Below are 16,172 nucleotides of genomic sequence, written 5' to 3'. Positions count from 1 at the left end.
GAGGGCTCCACCCTCATGACCTCATCAGCTCCCAAATGCTCCACCTTTTTACACCATTGCCTTGGGAGGTGGAATTTCAACATATGAACTTTGGAGTGACATAAATATTCAGTTCATTGCAGCTGGAGTTTTTTAATGATGGAAATGGGGGTTATGAGAAGCTAGAATTCAGGAAGCTTCGAGGAAGGCTATACGGGGTGAGAAGCTGAATTCTCTCCCTGTCAAGATGAGGCAGGAATTCTTCCGCTTCTCAGATGAAGGCCCTGAGTGTTAAGTTAGGAAAAGAAGTGAGATTAGATTTTTTCATCTTCCAGTCCACGGGCATCCTTCTTCTCTGATTTAGGACTAGGTAGCCATTAAGCATGGAGGATGACTCAGAATTTCACGCTTGCTTGTCAGAAGTCCTTTGTAGGATCACCATGAATTTGAGAGGTAGGTCGTTTCACAAATGAGTTCAGGGAAGGCTTCCTGGAGGGGGTGACAGTGACTTGCTTCTTGAAGGATGAGGTAGCCAAAGGAGACATGGGAACAGAAACAGTCTTGGTTCCTACAGAGCAGATCCGTCACGCTCAACCCTGGTGAAAACCTTGATTTTGATCTCTATGTGTTTACGAGCTATGGGATGCAATACATTTAAACAGTCTGAAACCCTGGATCGCCCTTAGATGGGTGTTGAGTATTGTGGGTTTGGTAAGCCCTCAGCGCTGTGTGCTGAGAAGACAACATGCCAGCCCGCTCCGCATTGCCAACTCCTGACAAAGAGATGATGGCTCTGCTGATGGAACAGTTAGTCCAACTCACTCATGCCTCTGGCAGTGTCACTGCTCCTGAGTTGGACCAGCCAGACCTACACACTAAGAACAGGGACATCTGTTTGAAGGCAAGAGAGGAACTGCCTCTTCCCTTAAGCTTCTCCAAGCCAACCAAGACTGCTGGTTCACTGACAGGGCGCAGACTGAGGAAATGGAGGTCCATTATTTAACGAATGGAATGCCACCGATGCAGACCTGTTCGATTGCATTCCACAAATACTTGGTGAGGGTCTACCTTGTGGTGGGCGGTGTGTCAGGTGGGAATGTCAAAGAGGAGATCTCTGCCCTCACGGACCCTACAGATTTTTCCAATGTTCTTGCTGTAAGAGGCTACCTTGCCAGTGGTTCAGTCATCCTCTGGCTTGTAACACAAGTATTTACTGAGCACCAGCTGTGTTCCAGGCATTGCACTGGAGTGTACTGCCAAAACAAAGAGAGGCTGGGTGACTTATTTAAAGAAGTGTGAGATGCGAAGCCCAAATCTCCCAGAACTTTTTAAAAATTAATTAGTTAATTAATTATTGGCTGCGTTGTGTCTTCGTTGTTGTGCGTGGGCTCTCTCTAGTTGCAGCGAGCGGGGGCTACTCTCATTGTGGTGTGTGGGCTTCTCGTTGCGGTGGCTTCTCTTGTTGTGGAGCATGGGCTCTAGGCTCGTGGGCTTCAGTAGTTGTGGCACGTGGGCTCAGTATTTGTGGCACACGGGCTTCAGTAGTTGTGGCACGCGGGCTCAGTAGTTGTGTCTCGCGGACTCTAGAGCACAGGCTCAGTAATTATGGCACACGGGCTTAGTTGCCCTGCAGCACGTGGAATCTTCCTGGACCAGGGCTCGAACCCCGTGTCCCCTACATTGGCAGGCAGATTCTTAACGACTGCGCCACCCGGGAAGTCCACCCCAGAACTTTTTTTAAGGGCAAAGATAGTAAATGTTGTGGATTTTGCGACTACTCAACTGGGTTCTTTTAGCACGAAAGCCGCCACACACAGTATATAAATGAATGAGCGTGGCTGTGTTCCAGTGAAACATTATTTACAAAAACAGGCATCAGGCTGCATTTTGCCTTCTGGCTATAGTTTGCCAACACCTGATTCAAAAAGATCATACCCGCAATACCTAGAACATACAGAATCAGAAGGAACCAGATAAGTCTTCAACTCCCTATAGTAATTGTCTCTAAGTTGCCATATGATCCAACAATCCCACTCCTGGGCATATATCTGGACAAAACTATATTTCAAAAAGATACATGCACCCCTATGTTCATAGCAGCACTGTTGACAATAGCCAAGACATGGAGACAATCTAAATGTCCATCAACAGAGGAATGGATAAAGAGGATGTGGTGTATATGTGTATGCGATGGAATACTACTTGGCCATAAAAAAGAATGAAATATGCCATTTGCAGCAACATGGATGGACCTGGAGATGATCATACTATGTGAAGTATGTTAGAAAGAGAAAGACAAATACCATGTGATATCACTTATGTGTGGAATCTAAAATGTAACACAAATTAACTTATCTACGAAATAGAAACAGACTCACGGACATAGAGAACAGACTTATGGTTGCCAAGGGGGAAGGGGGTGGGGGAGGGAGGGCTTGGGAGTTTGGGATCAGTAGATACAAACTATTATATATAGGATGGATAAACAACAAGGTCCTACTGTATAGCACAAGGAACTATATTCAATATCCTGTAATAAGCCATAATGGATTCAGTTATATATATATATATATATATATATACAGATTATATATATATATATATATATATATATATATATAGCAGAAATTAGCACAACATGGCAAATCAACTATACTTCAAAAGAAATTTTTTTTTAAATTGTCTCTAAGACATCTCTAAGGAGTAGTTGGCCAGCTTCTGCTCAGGCATGGGGAGTGTAGAGTGTATTCCATGTGAAGCAGCCCATCTCATGTTTGGACAGGTCTACTCATTAGAAAGTCTCTACTGAGTATAATTTGTACCTGACTATAGAGAAACTCTAGTATCTCTGTTCCACGTCTATCCCAACAGAGTTTGCTTAATGAAAACTTGGAAGTAATCTAAATGACCATCAGTACAAGAATAGATAAATAAATTGTAGAATACGCATAGAATGGTATATCATAAGCGGTTAGTAAATAGATCCATGCTTCTCAGAATGAATAGATCTCATAAAACAAATATTTCAGAATGATGTGAAATATATGACGCCATTTGAACAAAATTGTAAGACACACAAAGCAATACCTACGTTATTTATGATTGCACATATATGTAGAAAAATATAAAATCAAGAATTTAATGTATTTATACCAAATTTTTGATGGTGGCTGCCTCCAGAGAGGGGAGGGAAATAATGCAACCAGTAAAGGAGGTGAAGCTAACTTTATTTTCACTTGTAATGCTTTCTTTCTTTATTAAAATTTTGAAGAAAATGATAAAAATACAGCTAAGAATGGACTGCTGCTTAATCTCTGTGATCAGCTAAGTACACAGGGATTATAAAAATATTCAGATTCTCCTATTTAGTTGATAAAAATATTCTTTCTTCAAGGGTTGTTTTTAGGAGTGCATCACAATTTAAAGTAATTTTTTACATGCTTAAAGTAGTTGAGTGTTAATATATATAACAAGTCTTTCAGTGGAGATATGAATACAGCAAGGGGACTGAGATATGAGTCTATGACTGTTTCGAGCCTAAAATGCAGTATATCATAGCCATTACTTTGTTCCAATTTTAAACCCTCAAACCAACTTCACAACCTGAAAGAGGTAAATGGGACAGTTCCTGGTGAACATAAGGTTCATTCCTTCATTAAGGAAATGTTTATTAAGCAGCTCCTCTGGGCTGCCCCTTCCCAGGCTCGGGGGCCCATGTTGGTGACATTCCTGTTACCAACATGGAACTTACCACTTAGGGTGGTGGATGCTTACTGACCAAACAGTCCCACCAGCAAATGTGAAAGTACACACTCGGCAAACAAAGTAAAGGAGCTGCTCTATGATTCTACAGTGGGAGCGCTGAGCTTACCTAGAGCAACATGAACTGAGAATTACCTGTTCAAAGAGAGGAGAAAAGGGCATTTGGGCTGGAGGTCAGCATGTGGGTTGAGGAAAGACGGCAAGAACAAAAAACTGAAAAGATTGGTTTGGAGCAAAAGGAGAAGCTGAGGAGAGATGAAGCTAGAGAGGTAGGCTGGGCCTTGTGTGCTGTGATAAATGACTTGGTTCTCATCTTGAGAGTGCCAGGAAGCCACCGGAGAATTATAAGTGGCTCTGGGACATGATCAGATTTGGAAATGATCACTCTACAGTGGAACAGCTGAACTGGAAGGAGTCAGGGTGGGTGTGGCTGGAACAGTCAGAGGCTACTGTGGGTAACATGACGGTAGGTTGGACAAATGTGGTGGAGGTGATGGTGGTGATGGAGGTGATGGTGGTGGATGGAGGTGGTGGTGTGATGGTGGTGGTGGAGGTTATGGAGATGGTGGTGGTGGAGCTGGTAGAGGCAATGGTGGTGGTGGTGGTGGTGGAGGTGGTGCAGGTGATGGAGGTGATGATGGTGGTGGTGGAGGTGATGGTGGCGGTGGTAGAGGTGATGGTGATGGAGGTGGTGATGGTGGAGCTGGTGGGGGCAATGGTGGTGGTGGTGGTGGAGGTGGTGGTGGAGGTGGTGGTGGAGGTGATGGTGATGGAGGTGATTGTGGTGGTGGTGGTGGTGGAGGTGATGGTGGTGGAGGTGATGGAGGTGATGATGGTGGTGGTGGAGGTGATGGTGGTGGTGGTGGAGGTGGTGGTTTTGATGGTGATGGTGGTGGTGGTGACAGTGTTTGTGCTGGTGGAGATGGAGAAAACTGGAAATGTGCACAATATTTAGAAGGTAAATTGAACCAGATTTAGTGATTCTTGGCAATCACTTAGAACTGGAGAATGAGAAACACGAACGAATCAAATGTATTTTGTAGAAAGTCTGGTGATGTCCTTAAGCTCCTCTTGGTCTAGTTGAACATGCATCTTTGTTAACCCGCTTTTCCTAGTGCAGTGTGACAATGTGCCTCAAACAGTACCATTCAGTCTCCAAAACAGCCACCGCGTTGCACGTGTTCTTGATTGCCACGGGTGGTTAAAGATGGCTGCACATTCTTTGACAAGCTTTTCATCGAGAGATGGGGCCTCGTTCTCTTCCCCTGAGATCCAGGCTGGCCTTTGACTGTTCTGATGAACAATTTATGGGAGAAGCGATGTGCATAACTCCCTCCTGCAGCATCTGGCCCCTGAAAAGGAGTCAAGACTCCGGTGATAGATGCTCCATCCGATGGCCTGGTCCCTGAGGGTACCATGATGCCTTGTCTAGTCACTGAGCGTATTTAAATTACTCAACTCGAACAGTCCTCCCCATGGAAGAGATTAAATCCCAACGAACAGAAAGATACACGAGAAGCAAGGGGCAAGCATCTGTCAACAGGGCTGTTCCTCACCAACCCTCAGCTCGTTAGAACAATGCCTCTTAAGTGACTGTTGAGATTGTGAAAGCATGTGCAATTCTAGGACTGCAGAAACTGGGTAAAATAACTCGATGATTTCGTGTGGTAACCCTTAAAAAGTCTGAAGAGTTCAGTTATGTTATTTCTGTTAACATTTTCATTGTAAAATGGCATTTCTTCCCAGGATAAAAGCTCATTGAAATGATCCCTTCCTAGGAGCATATGTGCAAAGTGTACACTCTGCTAATTTTATATCTGATTAAAACTTAAATGCATAAAGACATCCTTTGGAATAATTAAAGACACTTCAGTAGAGGCATAGAAATGCGTCCGACTACATCCGAAATCAGCAGAGTTGGAGCCAGGGAAATCAGTATGGCATTATGTCATTTTACAGTAATTTAGAAGAAAGCAGAATTTGGCTTTCAAAGGATATACTTTTTCATTTGAGGTAAAACAAGGTGCACTCTCTATTCAGAATAAGTGCCCCATTTGTGTATAGTTAACGTATGGAGTACAATTCATCTCCAGGTTGTTGAGAGAAAGCAATCATTTAAGGGGCACCGCTGTTCCCTGGGAAGGGAGCCTCCAAGACAGTTTTGATCCATTGATGAGCGCTGTCTAATACGCTCCCCGTGGTACAGTTTCCCTAAATCTATTAGACTTTTACAGTCTTCCGGGATGTGCAGTCTGGAGATGTTCCATCACACTGTGTTAACCTGACAATGTAATGTACTGCTCTCTTTTTATTTTCATAGGAAGTACTAGGTTTGACCTTGAAACTTTTAACCACACTTTATAATCCTCAGCCCATCCTGGCATAGAGGGCCCCCTAAGAAAAATGCCCTGACAAGATTTGAGTCTGTAAAACTTTGGATTTGAAGGACTGAAATAGGGGAGGTATTGGAAAGTAGGGGTCCTGGTAGCGCTGTCTGCATGGACAGGGGCAAGTGAAGTGGGGAATCGAGTCACAGGTAATCTAACAGCTACGGCTGACTGAGCTCCCACCTGTGCCAGACACTCACTTCACAGGATTTTCCTATTCACGCCTCATGAAGTTGACATTATTTTTGTTATACGGATGAGGAAACTGAGGCTCAGTTAAGTAACTTACCCAAGGACACCCAGCTACTAACTGGCAGAGCCTGGATTCAAACTCAGGTCTTTTTTTTTTTTTTTTTCTCAAACTCCCAATCTATTCCTCCCCCCAACTCTTTCCCCCCGTTAAGCTCATTCTCTAAATCTGTGAAACTCAGGGCTTTTTGACTCAAAAGCTGGCCATCATAAGCATGATGTTTTAAAGGCTCATGCTGGAATAAAATCTCTGCTTTTGAGGAAAGTAACGTGGCTTGGGCTGTGCTTGTCCACTGAGCGCCTTTGTATACCATCCCTTAATCTTTCCTTCACTCGTGTCCAAAGCCAATGGCTGAGCATTTCCTTCCTGGGTTCTTTCCTAGGAAGACAGAGTCCTTCCCTGGGGGCTGAGGACAGTGTGCCAGGTTTTATTTCCTGTGCTGGGGATACCTATATGTCTCCAGAGCAAGAAATTAAAAGGGGTTGAAATGGTACCTCCATGCAAACCTCCAGGATGCTGAGCCCATTCAGGGCCATCGTTTTGCTTCCCTGGACCAATCGGTCCAACTCAAACCCCAGGGGACACCTGAGAGTGCCGGACTCCGCAGAGAGCAGTGCCTTTGGGTGGCTGAACTGAGATCCCAGAGACCACGTCAGAGGTGAGCCGTCAGCAGCCCGTGGTGGACATAGTCTTCGGAGTGCTGCCCAGGCTCATGGTCGGTGCTCCCAAATTTGCTTCCTTCCGCAAGCCATAAAGGCTTTTAATTATTGAAGAATGATTCCTGCGTCTGGCCAATTTATCAGCCTCTGGCAAGAATAGTCAACCAGCTATGAATCCTACCTGATTACTAATAAAAACTACCTAAATGACCCCAGTGCTGAGGAATATTCTTGGCTGGGCACCAGCCAATGCAGTTGTGGGTTGGATGACCCCAGGTGAAGACAGCTACTGCTTTCCCTGGTGGCAGCCCTAAGTGGGTATGGACGGCAGAGGCTCCCCAAAGGCGGATGTTCACAGGGCCATGCAGGGCTGGGAAGCAGACAAAGATGGTTTCCAGTGGGTCCCCAAGTGTCCCCTCCCCATCTCAGGAGCAAGCTCACTCCCTCCAGGCAACAAGGGTAACCCTGAAGCCCTTATTCACCCCAAGGACCAGGCCCTGGCATTCTACAGGGGTCCACGGCAGGGACTTGGAGCCAGGATGCCTGGGCTCAAATCACATGATAAACAGCCCAAATGCCCGTCAGTGGATGAATGGACAAACTAATTGTGGTATATCCACACGACAGAAAATTATTCATCACGAAAAGGAATGAAGCTCTGGTACGTGGGTGCGTGGGTGAACCTCAAAAACTTTATGCTAAGTGAAAGGTGACAGATGCAAAAAGTCATGTATTGTATATGTCCACTTATATGAAATGTGTACAATAGGGAAATCCATAGAGACAGAAAGCAGACTGGTGTTACCAGGGGCAGGGGGCGGGGGCAATGAGGAATAACTGCTTGGTGGGTATGGGGTTTCCTTTTGGGGGGACGAAAATGTTTTGGAACTAGATAGAAGTGAGGGTTGCACAACAGCTGTAATGTACTAAAGGCCACTGAATTTCTCACTTTAAAATGGTTATCTTGTGTTATATGACTTTTAGCCCAAAAAAGAAAAAAGCAAAACAAATCAGATCATAACAGTCCATTAAACAAGCTGGGGAAATGTTTTGTCTCCCAGCAATGGCCAGTAAGACACCTTGGTTCAGGTTCAAGACCGGGCTGGGTTCTAGGGAAGCCGTTGCATCCCCGGTCAAAGTTCAGACAGCTGACCTTACGTCTGCTCCCTATTTCTTCCTGCCTTGAACGTGGCTGCACTGTCTAGAGTCACAGGAGCCATTATGCGGTGATGGGGCTTCAGCAGGAGGGGAAGCCCAATAGGACCTCGGGGAGGCTGGCCCCGCCTCTGTGCTGCGGAATCAGTGCTAGTAAGGACACCTCTTGTGTTTTTGGTGTTGAGAAGAATCAATTCTTATTTGTTTAAGGCACTCTTAAAAAACAACAGAAGTGGGCTTCCCTGGTGGTGCAGTGGTTGGGAGTCCGCCTACCGATGCAGGGGACACAGGTTCGTGCCCCGGTCCGGGAAGATCCCACATGCCGTGGAGAGGCTGGGCCCGTGAGCCGTGGCCGCTGAGCCTGCGCGTCTGGAGCCTGTGCTCCGCAACGGGAGAGGCCACAACAATGAGAGGCCCGCTTACCACAAAACAAACAAACAAAAACAACAGAAGCAATCAGCTGGAGAGAGCTTGCCGTTGGACCCTCAAGAGACTCGCAATATGGCGGGAGATGGATCTATAAATGAAAACAGGGGTCCCCCCCTTATCCGCGGGGGATATGTTCCAAGACCCCCGGTGGTGCCTGAAACTGTGGATAGTACTGAACATTATATAGACCATGTTTTTTCCTATACATACGTACCTGTGATAAAGTTGAATTTATAAATTAGACACAGCAAGAGAATATCCTAATTGCCAGCATCACTACTCTTTCGCTTTGGGGCGATTATTAAATAAAATGAGGGTGACTTGAACACAAGCACTGTGATGCTGTGACGGTAGATCTGATAACAGAGACGGCTACTAAGTGACTAACAGCAGGACACGCTGGACAAAGAGATGATTCACGTCCCGGGAGGAACTGAGCAGGACAGCGAGAGATTTCATCACGCTACAGAGAACAGGACACAAATGAAAACTTAGGAATCGTTTATTTCTGGAATTTTCCATTTGGTATTTTTGGATCGTAGTTGACCATGCATTTGAAGCCAAGGAAAGCGAAACCAAGGAGAAGAGGGGACAGCTGGGTGGCAGTATGGCGTGGTAACCACTCTACATGAGTTATGGTTGGGGATGCTCGGGAGCCCAGAGAAGAGGCCCCTGAGCCTCTTGCCCAGGTGAAGGGGTGGGTCAATCAGAGAAGGCCTCCTCCTTGGGCCTGAGCGGGCAGTAGGGCTTGAGGAGGAGAGTCATGGGAGAAGTAGGCTGCTTGGGGCAGAGAGGACTGCGTGAGAAAAGACTTTAAGTGGCATGGCCTCTGCAGGGAAGTTATCAGCGGTTCTGTTTTGCTGGAAATGCGGTGTGAATGGGATAAAGACAAAAACTGTCAGCATCGCTGTTTTCAATCTTCAGACCTCCCTCCCCCCTGGGCTGCAAGGAGTAGAGAGGACAGGGTAGGACGCCAGGGCTGGCCACACTCTTCCCTGGAGAAAGGAGAGCAGGCGCATGGTAGGGGGAGGAGAATAAGGGGGTGACATTTGAGAATTAAAGAGGGAGAAAAGGAGATGGGATGAGCAGCTCCCGTAAGGATGAGGGCTTGCAGTGAGAGGTAGGGAAAGTGGGTTTTTAGGATTTTCCTCCGTGTGTTAAGACCGTCCGTCAGATATTGCCAGTAAAGGCTGTCTTTAGAGTTCCGTGCTTTGGGGAGGTTGGATCTCCCGCTGGTTGTGCTGCTGGCCTTTGGAGCTTAGTCTCCCTTAAAGCAGGAAAAGAAGACTGGATTTGCCTTGGGTTACAGTGAGGTATAAGCTAGGGGATGGAGATGAGGTGGATGGATAGAGGGTCACAGCATGACCCTCTTGGGTCACCTCTTGGCTCTTTATCCCGGTGGCAGAGGGGGACTTTTGGGTCTTGGACCAATGATTTATTTCCCCTAACGCCGTTACTTCTGTAAAATGGAGATCGTGGTGATACCTGTCCTAGAGTTTTGTTTTGGACATAAGAATAGACCTAACAAATTTCCTGGCACAGAGTTGGCTCTCAGTTAACGCTTATTGAATCTGGACCTTTATCGGCCCTACGTCCTATTCATCTAAGAGCAACCCTCTCTCTGGAGCTGATCCAAATCTTGGATCACGGTAGCCACAGGGTGTGTGTATAACGTGGTAATATCGTGTTTCGTAGCAGCCTTTGCTCCTTGATCCAAAGGAGGGAGCAAACTGGACATTTCCGCGGGCAGGGGAGAAATACACACACGGTCTACTTCATTCCGAGGCTCTGATCCTCGAGCTGGCTCTTTATGAGATCAAGGGCCCGAAACGAGGAACAAAAGGCCCAAGGGACAGAGATTAAATCAAAGAATAGCAAACATGTACTGCATGTTTACGTGTCTCTGCGCAGTATCTCCCTTAATTTTGGCCGTAGCCCTGTGACGTAGATATTTGTTTCAGCTCCTCTTTACTGATAAAGAAGCAGCCCAGAGAGGTAAAGTAATTTGCCCAAGGTCACACAGCCAAGGAAGCAGCAGGCCCAAGACTTGCTGAGTCCAGAGTGTTTGCCATCAGCCCGAGCTCTTGAACCATCACTCTCGGGAAAGCCAGGAAGGCTCTTTGCAAATCCTGGTGGAGGAGCAAATATCCAAAAGTACATAAAGCACAGTCACAAACTGACCTCGAAGGGCCTGGTGATGAGATTCTATAGCGTTACCATTAAAAAAAAGAGGTATTTATATGTTCATCCCCACCCTCATAAGCCATTCTCTTCAGATGAATTAACTGCGCTCAGCAACTCGGAGAGGCAGGGACCAGCCCCAAATCAGATGCCATTTCTCTTGCAGGATCAGTCTTGGAGGGGTTTCCTGCAGCCAGATAACTTCGAGTGTGACCACTGCAAAGTGCAAACAGGATTAAGAGGAAAACATCTGTGTTTTGCAAGGCTGCTCTAACTCAAGACAAACAAGCTGTGTATATACCCAAAGGCTCAGTGACTTTTGCGGAGGAGAGGGTTGATGACCGTCTGGGCTGGGCGTTGATTAGAAGAGATGCAGATAGCACACTGGCATCCTCATGCCTGAGTCCTTTGGGTGGCCCAGGGCATGAAGACATATGTTCAATTCCATAATGTCAGAGGAACTTGGAGACCATCTTTTTTTTTTTTTTTTTTTTTGGTTAAAGTCAGTGAGTCCTTATTACATCTCCCTCCTAGGATGAAGTCTTTGGGGTTGCAGAAATATTCCAAATATATACTGCTGTTTAATTAATGAGCCTCGGATCCCATACAGGGCTCTGAACTTCAAACAAAACTAGCCAGGATTTGATCTTCAAAAGAGGAGAGAGGTCCCTATTAAGAGGCTTACATGCCTCAAGCTATGTGATGGGTCCAAAGAAGTCTAATTTTTGTGGGGGAAAAGAAAACTTAATTGCCAGTGAATGAAGCAACTCTCAAAACATATGGTTTTCCGTTTTGCCAAGATTCAAAGCCAATTTGTCACTTTATTATTATCATTGTTGTTAATCTTTACTTGAAAGATGTGTTAAGCCACTCAGTAAGTCCCTTTCTCGAGGATGCAGAAGCTGGAGAGTCTCTGGAAGGCAAGGCCTAATGGCGGGCTGCAGATCAAAACAACATTTTCGTCATATATCAACATTAAAGGGTGACTGTCAAGTATGTCCCAGGATGGGTTTTTTTCCCTCCTAACAAAGAAATAGCCACTCTCCTTTGTTTGGAAAACCTACTTTGATGCCTCAAAAACCGATTCGCTCTTCTGATTCTGTTCTTTTCCTTTGGCAGCTGTGTCCTGCCTGCGTCTGCACCACTATTTGGAAGGGGTGTTGTCCTCTGTTTATACTCCCGTGTTTCAGAGAAGACGTCATGGCTGAAGGAGACGCAGTTTGAGAAAAGGCCTGTTCGGCGAGCCAAGGAACACATGTTTTTAAAATCTCGCTAACACATTAGCTTTGGCGTCTTTAAAACTCATTTTTCTTCTCCTTTTGTCTTTCTCCAACATGGCTGTCCGTGAACTGGGTGGTCTTGAGAGTGACCGGGGCAGAGATGTGCACTGGAGGCCTGCCACCCGCTGGTAGAGGGTGTCTGTTACAAGGTGACTGCCCTCCGATCTAAAGGGGGTGTTTTGAGTGGGACGAGATGCCTCCTGTGTCTATAGAAACCGCCTGCAGTTGGGACTCTACGTGTGTGAGACCAGACGTTTGAGAATTGTTAGACTTGACCAGAGCGTGGCGAAACACGGCAGCTTACTTGGGAGTGGTGAGCAGGGTTTTAGGGCCGATGAACGGACTAAAGGCTTTATGAATGACCCTCTTACGCTGTTGACACATAGGTGACCCCCGTGTCCTCAAATGGTGCAGACCAGGCGTCTTTTCCGAGTCCTAATAGTTCCTTCTACTTTATAAATGGCCAAATCGAAGTGCATTAGTGCTCTCAGGGGGCTGTCTTTAAATGCCTCCTGTACCATGGCCTCAAAGGCCCCTACCTCCGTCCTAAACGGGCCTTTCTGCAAAATCCTAGTGCACTTGGCTGCACTGTCCTCGCTGACACCACAGCAGTGGCTGCTGCATATTTTATTAGCTGCCGTGCCAGTCCGTGCAGTCTGCATCCGGATGTCATCTTTCCTGGTGTGACACCCTTTTCCTTTAAAGGAGCCATCAGTGATGATGCATTGTAGTCCATTTAGAAAAGAGGACTCCGCCGGGCTCCCAGCTAAGCTGGAGAACATTCTCCTTTCTGTGAATAGATCTTTGAAAGTTTGTGCAGATTTGGTAAAAGGGAACACTCCCTTTCGAAGGCGGGTTTCGCTTTCATGAAAGCTCCTCTCTACCCCCAGATCCCTTGCAGCTAACCCCAGAGAAGAAATTTCAAAAAGAAAATGTGAACCCGGGGGACTCCAAAGATTGCCTTTCAAAAGGCACTGATTTCTAAGACTACTGTCCTTAGGCTCTTGTTTTAGAACTAGGGTGAATTCATTTATTCCTTCAACAAATGTTTATTTAGTTACTACTGTGTCAGGCACGAAGCAAGGCACTGGGACTCAGCCCTGAAGAAGAAGACACCCACCTTGCTGTCAGAGAACAGAGGGCCCAGTGAAGGATTCATTCATTCACTCATTGCACACTGTTTATTGAGTGCCTACTATGTACCTGGCATTGCTCTAGAGACTAGGATACACAGTGGTGGGCAAAACAAACAAAAATCATTCTGGTGGGAGATAGACATTTTTCAGATAATCACACAATGCGTATTATTATAAAATGTAATGAACACAATAAAGAAAATTTCTTTAAAATGCCTTCCCTGGGATTCTATACCCAGCTAAACTACTATCCAGCAGTCAAGGCTAAACAGAGATATTTTCAGACATACAACAAATAAGAGAGTTTATTATCAGCAGATTCTCAATACCAGAGGAAGAAAACAAAGAAGAAAGGCATGAAAAATGAGAAACAGCACAAAAATTCATGAAGTACATTGGAAAATGCAATGAACTACTGCTTTTTAAAAAATGCTATTTTTTTTGTTTTAACAGAGAAAAATTAATAAGTTTTTTAATGAAAATATGTGAAACAGAAAACTGGGATCAAGGAGAAAGTATTGTTTTTAAGCTGCCCTTTTAATCAAACAAAATAGACAAGCCTCTAGCAAGATTTAAAAGTGGATCAAAAAGGCATAAATAAACAATAGGTATAGAAAGGGGTAAACAAACACAGATACAGTTGAGATATTTTTTTTAATCAGGAGGATACGATGAATAACTTATGCCAACAAATTTGAAAACTGGAATGAAGTGAATCATTTTCTAGAAAAATATAGACTACCAAAATTGATTCAAGAAGGTTTAAATACACCAAAACTATTAAAGAAATGGAATCGACAATCAAGAATACCCCCACAAACCATACCCCAGACACCGTACACAGGCAAAAGGCCTGGATTCTGTTTTACAGGTGAGTTCTAACAAAACTTCAAAGAAGAAAGAGCCCTCGTCTCATAAAAGCTATTACAGAGACTAGGAAAAGAAGGTAAGCTACTGAAACAATTTTATAAACTTAGTGTAATCACGATAGGCAAACCAGATCCTTGTGATACCACAAACAAAGAAGGTTCAAGCACTTTTGTTCTACCAGCCAGTGCCCTGTTTGTTATCCTATAAAGGGAGGTGTCAGTTACCTGGCGTGTAAAAAGAGTCAGGAAAAAAAAGGTGGGTTCTCACTGGTTGTTGCTCACGCTACACCATGTGTTAAAGTGAGAATTGTGTTTACTGCAGAAAGACCGGGATTTCTCAGACGAGATGTCGGCAAGACCATTGCAGAAGCTGGAATTACAAAGATGAGGTCTACCATGTCCATTCTGGTTCATGTAAATGCAATTGCTAATAATATAACATTAAAAATGAGAGACCTGGGACTAATGCTAAACCTGATGGGATCCCAGGACAACAGGTGTAAGCCAGAAAACTTAGATCCCATACTAATGAGAGATCAGTAATGTTTGGGATATAAAATCAAAATGCAAAATCAATAGCATTTTTGTATAACAATAGAAACCAGTTAGAAAATTTCATAGAAGGAAAAGACACACAAAATGTAATAGAAGGGACTTCCCTGGTGGCGCAGTGCTTAAGAATCTGCCTGCCAATGCATGGGACACGGATTCAAGCCCTGGTCCAGGAAAATCCCACATGCCCCGGAGCAACTAATCCCGTGCGCCACAACTACTGAGCCCGCATGCTGCAACTACTGAAGCCCAGGCACCTAGAGCCCATGCTCTGCAACAAGAGAAGCCACCGCAATGAGAAGCCCGGGCACCACAACTAAGAGTAGCCTCTATGCCACAATTAGAGAAAGCCCATGTGCAGCAACGAAGACCCAACGCAGCCAAAAATTAATTAATTAATTAAAAAAAAAGTAATAGAAGAAAAATACAACAGCAAACAAATGACTTACACCAACTGTGAATAGATACATTTTACAAAAACTTTATGAAGAAAGTACAAAACGTGACCAGAGGAAAAATTTTTTTTTAAAGCATGGATAAATCATATAAAAGGTTGGGAATCTTTAATGTAATAAAGATATTAATTCTCCTCCAATTTAATTTATAAATTGAATTCAATCCAAAAAGGAATTCTCAAGGAACTTTCCCAAACTTATTCAAAATGTCATGTGAAGGAGAAAAGGCCAAGAATAGTCTACAAATTTTTTGATGAAAGGAAACAAATAACATGGAACTTGCCCTACTAGGTATAAAACAGAGCTTTGGGGTTTAAAATAGTGCAATAGTAACACAGAAATAAACTAATAGGGCAACGGAATAGAAAGGAAGGATAGAGACAAACCAACATATGTGGAAACTAATGTTCGCATCAGTGGGGAAAGAATACAGGCCAATTCATAATCCATATAAAACTTAGTTGCCTCTCCACAATGTATACAAAAATAAAATCCTGATGGACTAAAGACTGATATGTAAGAAACAATATTAGAAAACTCTTAATAGAAAATACAGAAAAATATTTTTATGGCCTCCATGTAGGAAAGGATTTCTTAAGCAAGACATGAAAAAGTATAAACTGTAAGGGAAAATGTGGATGGATAAATTTGACTACAATAAAATCTCTGGACAACAAGAGACAAAGTGAAAATATAAGACACGGATGAGGAGAAGTGATAACTGATTGAGATGAGGTTTCCAGAATATATGAAAAATTCCTACAAGAAAACAAAAAACTCAATAGAAGGATGGACAAAGAAAATGAACAGATAATTCACCGACAAGGAAAACTGAATAGCAAATAAATGTATGGGGGAAAAAAAGGTCAGTCTCACTAGGAATCAGTCAAATGCAAATTAAAACAAGATACTTACAGAGTGAAGTAAGTCAGAAAGAGAAAGACAAATACCGTATGCTAACACATATATATGGAATTTAAGGGAAAAGAACGTCATGAAGAACCTAGGGGTAAGACAGGAATAAAGACACAGACCTACTAGAGAATGGACCTGAGGATGTGGGGAGGGGGAAGGGTAA

The sequence above is a fragment of the Phocoena sinus genome, chromosome 15 (assembly GCF_008692025.1).
Source record: "Phocoena sinus isolate mPhoSin1 chromosome 15, mPhoSin1.pri, whole genome shotgun sequence".
In the NCBI taxonomy this organism is placed as follows: Eukaryota; Metazoa; Chordata; class Mammalia; order Artiodactyla; family Phocoenidae; genus Phocoena; species Phocoena sinus.
The sequence above is the reverse complement of the archived record's forward strand: the minus strand, read 5'-3'. Positions refer to the sequence as shown.